Here is a 9,130-nt window from a genome sequence, read left to right on the forward strand (position 1 = left end):
CACTAACTATAAAAAAGACGAAACGCGACTGGAGCCCATACAAACTAATAAATTGATCTGTTAATTTTGGGTTTGAAGGAGCGGGTATTCTGACTCAGAAACATCAAACACGCCATTAAGAATTAATTATGACCTTGCTCGATTTCTCTAACTCTTTTGCCCATTGTGCACGTACATTTTCTATGGCTGTAGGATCTTAATGGCAAGGCTGAAAATGAGTGGTCGGATGAGCTCCCATTGAATCCCGAAAACAACATTTGGGACACTGGAGTGATGAATAGGGGAATCTAAGGGTACAACAAAGTGCATCAAAGAATGTAATATTTGATGTAACAGAAAACGTTATAGTGCGAATACAAATTGGTACATATAATTAGCATGGGTATATTTAGCAAAATAAAAAATTGGTACATATAAATAAAAATAAATATAGGTACAAATACAAATTAAACTTTATAAAATATAGGCACAAAAAGAAATTAATATATGGGTACAAATTAAAACTGAAAAGAAAATTAATACGGGTACAAACTAAAAATAAAATATATGATAAAAAATTTAGGTATAAATATAAATATACTAATTGTAACATTTTTAACATTAAATGAATATATTTACAAAATAAAAATATTTTATTATTGAAATAATTAATGATGTTATTAATATAAAGGACCTTGATCAAAAATTAAAAATGAATAAGATTTTAATAAATGAAATAGCAAAAGGAAGGATAGACCTAATTTCTCATAAAAACAATTGTTCTTAAAAAAATAAACATCTTTCTCTCACTAAAGGTCACATCTTTCTCTATTTTTCTCTTTAAAGGTCACATCTTTTCCTGGCTGACTCTCACCCAAGGTTTAAAATATCGATGATATCGAAAATATCGGTAGTCCAAAAATACGGAAATTTCGATGAAAATATCGAGATATTATCGATGTCGATAAAAATTGAATAAAAACCACGAAAATTGTAAGAAAAAGTTGGAAATTTTTATTAAAACTTTGCAGGATGTTTATTTAGTCAATTATCTATCAGTTTATCACAAAAACTTAGAAGGAAATGAATTGCATGATGGATTTAACTAATTTAAGTTGATTATACAACGAGCTGTCAAACATTTTGAGTGTAGAAAATATGTAGTAATTAATGAAAGAAGTATAAACACACCATAATCATTTATATATAATGAATTAGGACAATATTTTACACTTTATACATTGCATGGTAAGATACATGAGTGACTTAGTACCACATAAAGTTCTATCAAGGTCTAAAATATCGATGATATCGGAAATATCAGTAGTTCAAAAACACGGAAATTTCGATGGAAATATCGGGATAATATCGATATTTTAGACCTTGTTCTCACCCAAGTTCTAAAATATCGATGATATCGGAAATATCAGTAGTTCAAAAATACGAAAATTTCGATGGAAATATCGGGATATTATCGATGTCGATAAAAATTGAATAAAAACCACGGAAATTGTAAGAAAAACTTGGAAATTTTTATTGAAACTTTGCAGGATGTTTATTTAGTCAATTATCTATTAGTTTATCACAAAATATTGGAAGGAAATGCATTGCATGATGGATTTAACTGATTTAAGTTGATTATATAACGAGCTGGCAAACATTGTGAGTGTAGAAAATATGTAGTAATTAATGAAAGAAGTTTAAACACACCATAATCATTTCTATATAATGAATTAGTACAATAGTTTACACTTTATACATTGCATGGTAAGATACATGAGTGACTTAGTACCACATAAAGTTCCTATGAAGGTCTAAAATATCGATGATATCAGAAATATCGGTAGTCAAAAAACACATAAATTTTGATGGAAATATTAAGATAATATCCATATTTTAGACCTTGTCTCACCCAAGGTCTAAAATATCGATGATATCGGAAATATCGATAGTCCAAAAATACGGAAATTTCGATGGAAATATCGGGATATTATCGATGTCGATAAAAATTGAATAAAAACCACGAAAATTGTAAGAAAAACTTGGAAATTTTTATTGAAACTTTGCAGGATGTTTATTTAGTCAATTATCTATTAGTTTATCACAAAACATTGGAAAGAAATGCATTGCATGATGGATTTAACTGATTTAAATTGATTATATAGTGAGTTGGCAAACATTGTGAGTGTAGAAAATATGTAGTAATTAATGAAAGAAGTTTAAACACACCATAATCATTTATATATAATGAATTAGTACAATATTTTACACTTTATACATTGCATGATAAGATACATGAGTGACTTAGTACCACATAGAGTTCCTATCAAGGTCTAAAATATCGATGATATCGGAAATATCGGTAGTCCAAAAACACGAAAATTTCGATGAAAATATCGAGATAATATCGATATTTTAGACCATCACCTCACTCCCTCTCTCGCTCTGACTCTCACCTCACTCCCTCTCTCGCCCAATGTTTCGCTCCGCCGGTAGCGTGTCTCATATCTTTAAAAAACTCAAGGCTACTGTAAGAGGCGGAGGCGGAGGTGGTGCCTGAACACCGAATGTTAAGGTAGAGCTTAACATTTTGGTGTCCCACCCGAAAAATGTCGTTCGAGTCACCTCCCACCCCGACAACCAGGGGATGGCGATGAGACTCGCAGCTGCTGCTCACCCTGTGAGGGTAGACTTCTTTGACCAGCTAGCCTAGTTCAATTTGATGGTTGCAACGGGAGAGTTTGCCATGAAAGTCAACCGAGTATTTGTCAAAGTTAAATAGAGTGGCCTGAACGAAGCTGTGAAAGGCGTTGTGAAAGGTGATGTGTGCTATTTCAAGACGAATGCCCGTTTGGATTACTTGCTTGTGGAATCCCAAACACATTTGCTCGAGATGAAATACATCACAGAAATGATCGAGCGTGTTGCAAAGTATTCCGGGTGTCCTCCTCCTCCCCGTCCTCCAGCATCGTCGTCAAAGGAGGAAGCCAAGCGCAATGGTGGCGGATCAAAAGTCAATGGTGGCGGAACAAACGATGGCGGAGCAAAAGGCAATGGTGGCGGAGACGGAGGGATCCGCCGGAACCTGTAGATTTTTTTTACTAAGTATTGACTGTCATTACCCTTACTTGTCCTGTGCTAAAAACCAAAAAAGTTGTTAGACTTGATCGTGGGCGGAGCATAGAGAGAATGACACCAACTGTCATTTTTGGGAAATTTGAATTTATGATGATCTTTTTTTTTTGCCTTTATTCTGATCAAGGTAAAATAACTGCAACTAGAATAAGACAAATCCACCAACTCACTTTTGATTTCCTTATGCTACATGAATAGAAATCACAATTTGACAAATAACAAGTTCATTAAAATTTTGAAGAAGAAGGAAAAAAAAAAAAAAAAAAAAATCTTCCTCGGAATCGCTTAGGTACAGCAACGTATTCGACATGAATCACCATCACATCTATTTTTCTCATTCCACCAAGCTCGATCGTGAGACACTAAACATTGTAGTTTGGAGAGTGAACAAAAATGTTTACTAATCCACCGCAATCATAATCAAAACAAGGAGTTGGTATTTGTAGACATACTATAACTATTCATGTACACACTACCTATAAAAAAGACGAAACACGACTGGAGCCCATACAAACTAATAAATTGATCTGTTAATTTTGGGTTTGAAGGAGCGGGTATTCTGACTTAGAAACATCAAACACGCCATTAAGAATTAATTATGACCTTGCTCGATTTCTCTAACTCTTTTGCCCATTGTGCACGTACATTTTCTATGGCTGTAGGATCTCAATGGCAAGGCTGAAAATGAGTGGCTGTATGAGCTCCCATTGAATCCCAAAAACAACATTTGTGACACTGGAGTGATGAGTAGGGGAATCTAAGGGTACAACAAAGTGCATCAAAGAATGTAATATTTGATGTAACAGAAAACGTTATAGTGCGAATACAAATTGGTACATATAATTAGTATGGGTATATTTAGCAAAATAAAATATTGGTACATATAAATAAAAATAAATATAGGTACAAATACAAATAAAACTTTATAAAATATGGGCACAAAAAGAAATTAATATATGAGTACAAATTAAAATTGAAAAGAAAATTAATACGGGTACAAGTAGTATAACATTTTTGTTTATCGATTTGGACTTAATTGGCTTATTATACTGAACGTAGTAGGGTAATGATATGTCACTTATAAGCTAATGTAGATTGAGCGAAACTAAAGTTTGGTTATAAGGTGTTTGAACTCCGTGCCTTGTGGTTTAGGCCAATGAAATTTGAGCGAAATTGAAATTTGGTTATGAGGTGTTCGAACTCCCCTACCCCCTTAGTATTACATTCTAAGCGTTTATTCTGCTTACCATACCAAAACATTTTTCTTGTTTTGGGTACGTCAAATTTGCTTATTGCTGTTGTTGGCTTCCTTGCTTAGCTTTTGGAACCTAAAATTCCCATATAAGGTTGGAGGGACGGTGAGGATGCGGACGCCATTAGCCGCTGCCAAAGATGAACTTATCGAACCTTCTTGACTCGACATGTTCAGGTAGAGAGAAAGAGTGGTCGGTATTGTATTGTATTGGGTTGGCTCCAAATGTCCCCACCACAAAGTGCCGACCACTTGCATTAAACCTTAAAAGGTTCCAATTCCACGTTTTGTTTTTAACAAAAAAAGAGCATTCATTAGAGAGAGTGTCTCCGATTACAACCAGTTTGCATACAATCAAATATGTATTATTATTTATCTGAATAATACACAGTTATGGACCTTTATTAATCATGTGACGACCCGTAGAAGTTGAACCATTCTTGGACGAACCGAATCATTCATCAACGAACCAACATTCAGCTCAATATCATAGCACGTTTTAGGCGTCTGCTGTAAAGACCAGGTGCCGATGATCAGGCCTGTTAAAGAGGGTCAGCTGCCATTGATAAAAAAAAAAAAAAAAAAACGGACAGGGGTATTTTCATTCAGAACATAATCCAGAGTTAGTTTGTCAGGTCACATCAACCATTCGTGCCATATGCTATTATATATGCAAGAGGCAGATTCTCTGCTCCTTTTTTCCCATACACTTTCATCATTCCCTTATTTATGTGGTCAAGGTTAAGTCACGTCAATATTTTATATTGATTTTTTTATAAAAATAATAAGACAAAGTGGTTTAACCGCGATCACACAAACAGAGGGATGCTGGAAGTGTATGGGAAAAAAAGGAGCAGAGAATCTGCCTCCATATATGCAATGGTTGTGAATTTTTGTATAGAGAAAGATGATCTCTCTACACTATAGCTAGCATCTATATAGACTATATTCCATTCCAAGGCGTGCCAAGAAGAACAAGAAGCTGAAGAAAAATAGCTCACATATCCTCTTCTTTTGTTTTTTTTATTTTTTTTCAAGAGCAACTGAAAGTACCTCTGCAGTCGTTATCATATAAAATTTTAATTCCGACAAGATACGACTAATAGGATTACGTTGCCTTTTTTTTCTCTTCTCAATCCCCAAAAGTATTGATAGTAAAATTGAAACCAAACGGGAAACTAAATGGAAAAAGAAATTTGTTCCAAAATATTCAATCCCACCACAAAGACATGATTGAATTAGATGGTAACCCTAAATCTCAAAATTGATCTGAAGGACTGACAATTTCAATAGATATCAAACTCGCATCGCATAATCACAGTTTCAGTTAAAAACAATTGGGGTACTCGGTACCTCAACGTTTTCATCAAATGATCATCAAATTAAAACTAACGTTGGATTCCAGATATATCCCAGTAGGCGTGTGTAATGTAACCTAGCTATACCTCTATTCGAGCACACAACACACACAAGCATAAATGTTTAAATGATTTAATAAATGTCTTAGGAAACGGCTAATGTCAGTCCATTATTCTCTTATATACTTGATGTGGATGAGAGAATGGCGTATATAAACTATTTTTTCTGAAGTCGATTGTTAGACCATCTATAATCCTTGAGAAAAAGCTTAAAAATTTAAGCTTGAAAACTGCAAACTCCTTCAATGATTACAGCTTAAAATTTTAACTAGAGATTAATAAATAATGATTTTAGCTAAATTTTTTTCTTCGGTAACTTTTATGAAAATAAAATTTCTGTAGAGTATTTTAATTTACGTTTATGAATATTTTAATTTAAAAACATTTAAATTCCAGTAACTAATTAAAAATCATACAAATAATTTTCTTCATAAAAAAAATAAAAAAATATATGTGTTTTAAGGGAGGTTTGAATGTTGAAGAACCACTTGTATTTATAACGCCAACACACTTGATGCTTGCCGTGGGTATCAAAGCTGCCAGATGTAATATTCCCAATAATATGAAATACTCCCGCATGCATGCATTCCATTTTTTTGTTGGGAGATGATGACAACGCACACATTCCCCACCTTTCTGGGATGTGATAATGTTCTTTTATATCTTTAGGGATGTGATAATGCGGCTCCAGTGGATATAATGCATGCAATTGCCATGCAAACTTATGGTCAAATCCCCAACATGATCCGGATCCTTTTGTTGATCATCATGGGAATTTGTAAATGATGTATGTTCATCGTACATCATGCGATCAGTCTTTATGAGGTATTATTGTGTTTAATTTTAAATAAAAAATATTTAAAATGATTTCTGACCGCATGATGTACAATGAACGGACACAACTCACAGATCTCTGGGATCCTCACAAAAAGAATCCGGCAAAGATCCAGATTCGTCAAATCCAAACTATTGCTATCCATAATAATAGTGAATTATTATACCATCACCTAATCCAAACGATTTGATGCAATCCTTGTGGATGCAAATTTCTTTTTCCTTATTCGTGGATAAAATTGCACATACAAAACAAATAACACCTTAGGTCAAGACCAAGAGCCTCACGCACCCACGATGAATGGGGGGGCTTTGGCCGAAGAACCTCTGATGCCAAAGTTAGAATTTGGATAGAAAAGTGTTTGAAGAGTTTTTGGGAGTTTTGCAATAGTGTGGAACTCCCTTTTTTAGAGAAAATGAGGTGATATATATAGGGCATGACCGGTCCCCTTTGGAGAAAAGATGGCCGGCCCTTTAGGGTATTTTTGTGTGAGATGGGTCATTTAATTGGGCAATTAATGGATTAATTAGGTAATAAATCCATTAATTAGCCAATTAACTCAATTTATATGGAATGTTTTGAAGGTTATGGAATAAAGACCTTATGGAGAATATAGGATGAGAATGGATGAAATAATTTTGAATTTGTTACCTATTTTGGGCATTTTTGGCTTGATTGAATAATGATTGTCCACTGCTCGCGCGTAGGAAATCCGGTATGCCTCGAGGGTAATTTTGTCATTTTTACCAAAAATCCACGTATCGCCTTGTGATTATTTTTGGCTCCACAAATGCCCCCACACCTGCTGGCCTGCTCGTAGGAAAGGGTAGCATGTGTAGAGATCTTCTTGCTCTAGGAAATTTAGGACTGCTTCCTATTTTGATGTAGATTCCCTCTTTAATATGAAATTAGATCTTTCTAGGAAAGGGAAATAAATTTCTCTCAAAGCCTATTTAAGTCCACCTTAAGTGGGTTGTTAAATCAACTTTGGAGAACGATTTATTCTACCATACAAGAGAGAGAAAGCTTAGAGGATATTTGTTCCCCCTCATCTAGCAATCTTCTACATCTTGCCCGCGCAAATAACCGTATTTCATTGCTTTCTTTGTTGTCTCCGTGCCGCACTGATGTAAGAAAAATTTCATTTTTCTTGTCTTCTTCTTGAATAGTATTATCGTTGGGTAGCCGTCGGGGTGGTGCGTCGCGTCGGTTGGCAGGGGCCAAGAGTTAGCTTGGCGTGGGCCAAAGAGGTGGTGTGGCAGGGGCCATTGCTTATGCTGCTCGGCTTGATTGAAGCTAATGATTGGCTCGATAGGGGCTGAGGAAGTGGCATGGCATGGGCAACGGTTTGGGCTGCCACGTCTTGGCTGCTCGCTAAAAATGAGAAAACTGCTTGAGTTGGATTTCTCAGTTGCCGCAGATGGAGCAGTCAAGGATGAAGTTGCCAAGATTGGATGAACGAACTGTTAAATGTAAAAGTGGATACTGCCTTTAACCATTTGTTGCCTAGTTGATCTTCAAGCATTCGATATTTTGAGCTATGTGGCATTCTCGCACTAAAGAGCTTACCCAGATGGGTCTCGGGGATTTAGTTTACCCTTTCGCACTGGAAAGCAATTAGTTTACCCTCTCGCACTGGAGAACAATTAGTTTATCCTATCGCTCTGGAGAGAAAACCCATATGGGTGTCGGGGGATTGGTTTACCCTCTCACACTTAAGAGCATGAAAGTCGTTGTCGTGAGTGCAGCTGAGGAAAGCTGGACTACTGGACAATTGAAATAATCCTCAGCCTGCGAGGTCTTGTTTGGCGAACTGCTTGAGACTTTGAACTTCTTATAGAACCCATGTAAGGGTGTAAGCGCATTGAGCTGCTCCCATAATTATTGCGCTATCATTAGGTGTTTCGTTGTGTGCCTTTTTTAGGCTTGGTTGGCGCGAGCCACAAGGCAAGATCGGCACGGCTGGGAGCCGTGGTGTAAGATTGGCACAGTTATGAGCCATAACGATAGATTAATGGCTGCCCGGAGCCATGGAAAAGGCAGGCACGACTGTGAAACTAGAGCAGGGGCTAGCTTGGGCTAGGTTGTGCGCATGAAGAGGAATTGTCTGGAGTGTTGAGAACAAGGTCTGCCCTCGGTTCTTGGTAGTTGGGCTGGTGTGTCATTCTGGTACTCGTCTACCCCCGGCGTGCCATTAGGCTAAGCTGCTGCGTTTGTTGGAACAAAAGTAGTCTTTATATTCGGCAATCTATGTGGGATAGTCTCGTCTGCTCAATCTTGTCATTTAAAGATGACTCGATCTTGTCATTGAAAGATGACTCCCTTAATTGAATTAAGGGAGATGAATGAATTAAGGGAGACTAGGTGGTTACCTAGTAAAGTTGTGTGCGGCGGCGGGGAGAGAGTGTAGCGTTGGAGTGCGCCGGAAGTGAGACGGAGAGTGAAAGAGAGACATAGAAACCGAGGGAGTGCAAGAGAGGGAGAGATGGAGACACTGAAATTGAGTCTGAG

This window comes from Malus domestica, chromosome 11 (genome assembly GCF_042453785.1).
Source record: "Malus domestica chromosome 11, GDT2T_hap1".
NCBI lineage: Eukaryota > Viridiplantae > Streptophyta > Magnoliopsida > Rosales > Rosaceae > Malus > Malus domestica.